The 7,433-nt window shown below is 59.0% G+C and overlaps 1 protein-coding gene across 1 annotated transcript in view; it reads right to left on the bottom strand.

Annotated features, from left to right (window-relative positions):
• The window catches only part of PPP1R26 (protein phosphatase 1 regulatory subunit 26), a 7,178-nt gene extending 6,646 nt beyond the window's left edge, over positions 1–532 (bottom strand). The window contains exon 1 of the mRNA XM_029920498.1: positions 446–532. The gene's annotated coding sequence lies outside the window, so the exon portion shown is untranslated. The remainder of the gene's footprint in view (positions 1–445) is intronic.
• Positions 533–7,433: the final 6,901 nt, after the last annotated feature.

Below are 7,433 nucleotides of genomic sequence, written 5' to 3'. Positions count from 1 at the left end.
ACTGGGGGCCGCCCTGTCCCCGGGGTGCCGGCGCGGGGGGCGCGCGCTCCGTAAACGCTGGAAGGTTGGCAGCCGGAGGGGCGGGCCGGGGGCCGGCGCTCGCGGGCTTCTCCGTCCTGACGTCGGAGCCGTGATGACCGGCGGCAGCGTTACCAGCAGCTCCTCCATGAGTGTCCACCGGGTGCCTGGCCCTCGGCCCGCGGCGCCGTCCTCCTCTTCCCGCGCCCGAGCGCGCCCGGAGCCCGAGGTGGAGCCTGACCTCCGGCCGCCGGCCCCAGGGCCCCCCAGGCTGCCTGCTCCAGGGCCGGCTTCCTCTCCAGGAAAAGCTGCCCAGGCCGCCGGCTGCCTGTGCCTTTAGTTTGGGCCGTGGCTTCGCTGTCTGCGCTTACTCCTTCACCCCAACTAACAGATCGGGAACCCCAGGAGGCTGAGGATAGGCACATACCCCTCCTAGGGAGAAGAGGCAGGTAGGAGCCCACCAGGCACGCGTGGCTCGGTCACTCAGGAGCCGGTCTGGGCGCCGGGAGCGTGGGTCCTGGGCTCCCGGCTGGGCTTCTGGGGTTGGGGTGGGGGGGTCGAGCCGACACCCGCAGCTCCGATCCGGCGGGAGCACGCGTGCGCGCACACAGACACACACATAAAAGGTGTCCCGCAGGTAAGTCAGCTTCTGGTTGGCTCTCCTCACGGGCCATGGGACCTCATTCCTCTGTGGTTTTGGGGTATGTGGAGTCCCTCCTCAAGGAACCGTGGAGTTGCAGGTGCTGCTCGGTGGGCCGGTGGGGATGGAGCCCGGAAAGAAGACCCGATTCCCGTGTGTGTAGGTCCCGATGGCCTCGCTGGCTCTGAGGGGTGAGCTAGGGTTCGTTTTCTGTCCAGTAAGTTCCATGGGCTTGATAGGATGTAAACCAGAGGCTTTTCCCAACAGGGAAAAAGAAGGGGGACCATTTCTAGTCTTTCCAGTCTGGGGAATTTGGAGGCCAAGTGTCAAACCCATTAAAACATTGTTTAATGCTTCAGCAAGTTGTTTCAATAATGTATTTTTTCATTGTAAGAGTAATACTCCTTCGGTAGGAAGAGTGTTGGGAAAATGTAACTAATTAATAAGCTAACCACCTAGAGGTTTGGAATATAACTATTTTCTCATGTTTCTTCATGGTTATTTATTTATTTTTTAATATTTATTTTTGACACAGAGAGAGGCAGATGGAGAGAGAGACGGAGAATCTCAAGCAGGCTCTGCACTGTCAGCACAGAGCCTGATGCGGGGCTCGAACCCACAAACTGGGAGATCGTGACCTGAGCTGAAATCAAGGGTCTGATGCTTACCCGACCGAGCCTCCAGGCTCCCCGCTGCACGGTTTTCAAATATGTGCCACGATGAACATCTTCGGTGGTAGAGTAGCCCCCACCCTTTATCCGTGGGGAGTCTAAGACCCAGGGGACGCGTGAAGCCAGGGATGGTACCCATCCCCGCACAGACTATGTTTTCTCTTACACGTACATCCTCGGGACCAATTTAGCGCATGAATTTAGCACAGAAAGAGAATGACAACAATAACTAATAATGAAATAGAACAGCAGTAGCAATATACTGTAATAAAGTTATGGGCCTCTCCGTCAGAATATCTTCCTGCCCTGTGCTCGCCCTTCCTGTGATGCTATCAGAGGTTTGGACCAAGGAGGCGAGTGCACAGACATGTGGTGCGGCGGGAGGCTGCTCGTGACCTGGGGATCTGTCAGACGGAGGGTCATCTGCTCTTGGACCCTGGTGACCACGGGGTAACTGAGGCGGAGGGCCCCTGTGTGTCCTAGGAAGTGGCCTGAGTATTCTGTCCGGGTGGTTTCCTAGAACAGACACTGCTGGGCGGGGACATGGACCACCTCGCGTTTTGGCGAGGTGCGCTCTAGAGGCATCGACTGAGGCCACGTCCGCCACCGGGGACGGTCGGCCCTCTGTCTCCTACCGGCCGCTGGCCACCCTGGACATTCCGTTCCTCTCGGCAGTCCTGGGGAACAGGCCTTTGTTGCTTTACTTTTAATTTCTTTGACTGCTGGCGATGTTGAACATCTTTTGATACTGTTATTGGCCATTTAGAACGCTGTCTGTGCGTGTTCTTGTGCATTTTTGTTTTCCTCTTGAGCTCTGTGTCTCTTATTCTTATTCTGGAACTCTTTTACCATAAGGGTTTTAGCCCATGTCTACCCTGTGCTAGCGTGCATCACATCGAGTTTTCAATTTGTCTTTTTACCTCTGCGATTCACATTTTGGTTGTGATGCACAGATTTTAGTTGTGTGCAGCCAAATCTCTCTCTTCCTGACCCGGGTTCTGGCTTTGGGATAAGCCCAGGGTAGCTCTTACAGTGCTAAGATTTCATAAGTGTTCACCAATTTAATAGCTACATTTCAAAATAAGAGAATTATTTATGACATGAGGGAGGGCATGAGTTCAGGCTTTCTGTGGAAATCAGAGGCGGACATGTATGGTGGGGAAGAGGCAGCTGCTTGAGAGGGGGAGTGCTTTCTGCCCTTCTCTCCAAAGGCGCAAGCTTCCGGGAGCACCTGGGGGGCTCAGTCGTTAAGCATCCGACTTCAGCTCAGGTCATGATCTCACGGTTTGTGGGTTTGAGCCCCGTGTCGGGCTCTGTGCTGACAGCTCAGAGCCTGGAGCCTGCTTCCGATTCTGTGTCTCCCTCTGTCTCTGACCCTCCCCTGCTCACGCGCTCTCTCTCCCTCTCAAAAATAAATAAAAACATTAAAAAAGAAAATTGAAAGGCGTGAGCTTCTGAAACATATGGATCTGTATACATATCCCCATGCACAGAGGCGTGCACACACACGCACACATGCACGCACATGTACACCTGTGTGCACGCATGCAGTGCTTGCACATATGTTCTTAACTTTGGGAAGCTTAACCTCTTGCATGTTGTCAGGTCTCCATGGGAGGGATGAGAAGAGGGGTGTCCGTGTTTGTCAGAGCTCTCCTGTCATGAGAAGTGTCGGCCTCGGTGTCAGGGACTCGAGTCACCCCTCTGGACAGGCTCCGGAAGTGCCGGTTGGGGTCTCCCGGTACCAGCCCGCAGGCTGCCTCCCCAGTGTTCTTGCAACAGCAGCGTCCCCCTTCTCCCCCCAAGGGAGGAGGGACCGCCGGCAGCCTTGGCCCAGCGCTTCCGGAAGGACAGTCGGTAGCTGTGCCCTCCTCTAGGTGGCCTGTGGTGGGAACAGGGGCAGCGGCAGCAGGGTGTCTGCTCAGGCTCTGGGGCCATGGACGTCACTACTCTCCTGTGGTCCTCTGTCTGCCTTTCTGTGAAGGGAGCAGGGAATCCCTAGGAAACTTCTTGTTACTCTCTGTACACCTGCGGGGAGATGGCTGGGACCCCGGGGACCAGAGTCAGTGCTGGTGGAGAAGCCGGGGCCCTTTATTCACATCTGTTCCCCTTTAAAGAGTTAATGATGCCCTCACAGAGGAACTCAAATGGAAGAAGGCACCCCCCCCCCCACATCTCAAGGACATTTGACAGTCCCGGAGGCCCTGGGGATGCAGACGTAGACCCACGTGGTGGGCAGTCTCCTGCTGCTGCGTGCGTCCCTGCCCTGTGTGCCCCCGTTGGCACTCTGGCCTGAGGTCGGGCTCACACAGTTCCCAATAGGTGGGTCTCTACAAACACTATTCTCGGCTCATCAAAGAGCCTCAAGGACCACTAGCAGGGTGTGGGAGAGAAGGCGGTCTGTCCTCGCGCCCCCAGAGCGGCCCAGGGGCGTCCTTCTCCAGGTGACGGCATGCCAGGGGACGGGGTGCCAGGTGATGGAGTACCAGGTGATGGGGTGCTGGGTGGCGGGGTACCAGGTGGCAGGGTACTAGGCGACGGGGTCGGGTGGCGGGTTCAGACTCACGGGCTGAGGCCGTTCCTGTCCACCGCTTCCACGCTCTTCGAAGCTGCATGTCACGCGCAGTGTCGCCTTCATGCGTGCAGAACCTGGGAGACGGGATGCGGAAGGGGACGCCCACGTGTGCGCTGTCACGCTCCACCCAGAGCCCGCCTGGTCCCGTCTTTGGAGGTCCTGGTTCTTTCAAACAACCGTCGAAGACTTTTACCTCGCAGTGACTTTTCGTGGCTTCTTTCGATGTTTACTTCTTGGAGGTCAAGTTCTCAGAATGGTCCCGGCATGGCTTTTACCCCGTTTCTTAATTACTGTCGCAGACGCCAGTGTGACTCTAAGACGGGCTGTTTATGTGGTGGCCCGAGTGAGGGCGCAGCCCCGCGGGACCCGCTGCGCCTTCTAACTGGGAAATGAGGGCCCGTCGCCTCCCATGTGGCCGAGGCAGACCGGTCCTGGTTCCAGATTCGAGAGAACAGTGGCGTTCTCGCCCTGCTTCTGGAACGCAGAGCGGACCAAGACCTTTACCGGGCGGTGCTGGGAAGCGCTCTGCTGTCCTTTCTCCCCAGAGGGCCTGCTGGCTCCGGGGGCTCCGGGCCGGGCTGGGGCTCAGCCCACGGGGGTCTCTGCCCTGAAGGGGGTCCGGGCACCTGCCCTGCGTCCACACGAACCCCGCGTTCCTCCGGAGCAGCCCCTCGAATCCTGTGCTTGGAAACTGCCTCCACGGCCTGGGCGGAGGGCGGGTTCACTTGCTCAGTCTTGCCCGGAAATTTTACCCAAGCCACACCCCACGCAAGGGGCTGCTGAAAATGTGTCACGAAACTATCAGGTGTACGTGGATATACCTCAGATATGAAAACCCGAGATGGAATTTTAGCCGTCAGGGCTATAACGATGGCGAATGTGACGGAGGAAACAAATTCTGGCAAAACCTGTCCCAAGGGCTCCTGGGCTCTCGGTAAACGCTCTGCGCAGAGGGAAAAATGAGAACCTGGCACGTAGGTCTCGAACGTTTTCCCCGAATCCACAGAAAACATTCTATTTCAGCCTCCTTTGGCAGAAGGAAGAGGTGACCTACGGCGTGCTCTCTGAGGTCTGGAAAGGCAGCATAGGAAATGTTAGCTTTAGAATTTGTGTACTTTTTATATTTTTATATGCCTTAAAAATTTTATGTTTGTAATGGAGTTCACCCGTGTGTTGGATCACGTATCCCCTTTCTGAGACGTGGGCTGGAAAGAAGTGTGGGCAAGCACGGTAAAGAGTGGGGGGTCCTCTGTGGTGACCCGTGGGGGGGGCTGGGGAGCAGGATGGGCAGCCTGAGGAGCAGTGCCCCCCCCCCCAGAGGCCCATCCAGGACGTAGAGCCGCGCAAAGGCGGCCATATGGCAAAGGGGAGGGAGAGCCCAAGCCCCTCCTGGCTCCAGAAAGCCCTCGCTTCAAGCTAACGGCACCTGCAGAAATACCCCCCCAGCATGCGCTGGGGACAAGTGGGGGTGTGTCCCCTCACCCCCTGCCTGTGCCTGACCCAGAGATGCGTCACGAACATGTAGACACAGAGACGAGAGGTCTGCGCTGTGTGGGAGTCCATTGGGAGGGGATGCGGTGGGACGTGTCGGCGTGCAGGTGTGGACCAAGCTCCACGTTAGGGTGGGCTGCCTCTGTGCCCACGGCCTGATGCATCTTTCTGGTGGCGGTCTGGTAGGAGGGAGGCTAGGCCAGAGATGGCGCGGGGCCAAGAGTGAGGAAGGCGCTGGGTGGGTGTGGGGCCACGTGCAGTGCGGGGGCAGGGTCCCTCCTGCGGGTTTCCCAGGGGCTCCCGGCCTCCCTGATCCCTTCTCAGTGGGCACTGTCCCCCCCGCGCCTGAGTGTGACAACAGAGAGAGTGCTCATTCTTCAGACCTGGGGACCTGGGGCTCCAGCGTGCGCCGGGACAGAGGGGAGGCTGGCCACTAGGTCCCTGCAGGGATGGCGTGTGCACAAGGCTGGGTGGGGGACAGCGGGCACCTTCTGCCCTATGTCCATAGCGGACGGACCCTGTTACAAAAGCAACTGCAGGCTGTACGTCCCGGAGCCATGGTCCATGGGCGCCACCGGGGAGGCAGGTGCAGACCTCCGGGAGCCAGAGAGAAAGAGGCCCCCCCACCGGGCAGCTGTGTGGTGAGCCGTTTGGTCCGCGACTTGGGCAGAGGTGACCTTCCGTCCCGGCCCTGAGCTCTGCCCACCCGCTCACAGCCCAGGAGTGCTGCCGGCCCCGATGCCCAGCGCCGCAGGAAGGTGGCTCTGAGCAGGTCGTCCGGGCGGGGCCCTGCTGTTACCTGCAGCCACTGTTCCCAAGGACACTGGGGGGGGGGGGCAGGGGTGCTGTGCAGACTCTCCTTGGCTGAGATGCCAGTCCTGCTCGGGGGACTTGGAACAGAACGTGCCCCACAGCGTGAGGTCCCCGGGGCTGGAGGGTCTGCCGCGAGCATCACCATGATGGCTAGCATGCTCCCCCCGGGGGGCGGCCCCGGCTCTGGCAGCTGCCCAGGACGCTGGCCTGATGCGGAAGTGACCACCTGCGTGCGGCCTGGCCGGAGGAGCCGGGCACTGGGAGGTGGCGGTGCACAGGGAGTCCGCCTATGGCTTCGGCTCTGCGATGCGCCCCAGGCCTTTTGGCCAAAGCGCTGGACTTCACACCCGGAGGGAAGGTCCTTCCGCTGGACCTTCTCACCATCTGTCCATCCGCTGCACATTCCTGCCGTCTGTCCATCCGCCGGACTTTCCCACCCTCTGTCTGGGTCTCCACCAGATCAACTGCAAGCAGAGGGAAGGGGGTGGGGAAGGCTCTGTGTGCTTCGCAGGACTGCTGTCCCCTCCCCACTGGAGGGACACAGGGGTCCTCCCAGGTCTTCCCCAGGAGCACCTGCGGGGGCGGGCACCCAGACTTCGGCCCAGGACGGCCTGGCTCCCTGCCCCCTACGCAGCCTGTGGCCTTCAAATTCCATGTTAATCTCATTCTTGTTTTGCCTGTGGGGCTCCGGCGCCCCTCCCTTTCCCCCCATCCAGACCTTGGATGTCTACATTGTTACTCTCCCGTCTAGACCCTTCCCTCCTACTTTCCATCTCTTCTCCCTCCTATGGAGGTTTGCTCTTCCTTGCTAGCTTTGGAAGAACTAAGGGCCCGGCCGGGGTGTGCAGTCCGCCCGCCCACGGCCGGGGGGAAGTCTGGAAAGGGTGGGGGGCGGCCAGGGGTGTTTCCCCACCCCTGGGAGGAGGTGTGGGGCCTGGTGACGTGGGAAGGGAGTCATAGATCCCCAGACCGTCTGGGAAGCCCCCTCCTTTTACAAGGGAGGGTCTCTGCCCGGAAGAGCCCACACTCTAACCCTCGATGGCCGTGGCATTCAGAGTCACGGTCACCGCTCACAAAATGCTGACTTATATTTAACAAGTGCAAATTTACTGAGTTGGGACGTACCTGGGTTTTCTTTAAAAGCAGTAAAAGAAGAAAGAGTCAAGGAGGTCTGATATCCAAGGGTCGCGATGTTGTTACTCAGAAAGCTGTTTTACTCAGAGCC

Source organism: Suricata suricatta, chromosome 13 (assembly GCF_006229205.1).
Source record: "Suricata suricatta isolate VVHF042 chromosome 13, meerkat_22Aug2017_6uvM2_HiC, whole genome shotgun sequence".
NCBI lineage: Eukaryota > Metazoa > Chordata > Mammalia > Carnivora > Herpestidae > Suricata > Suricata suricatta.
Note: the sequence above shows the minus strand (reverse complement) of the source record. Positions and strands in the feature narration are given on the sequence as shown.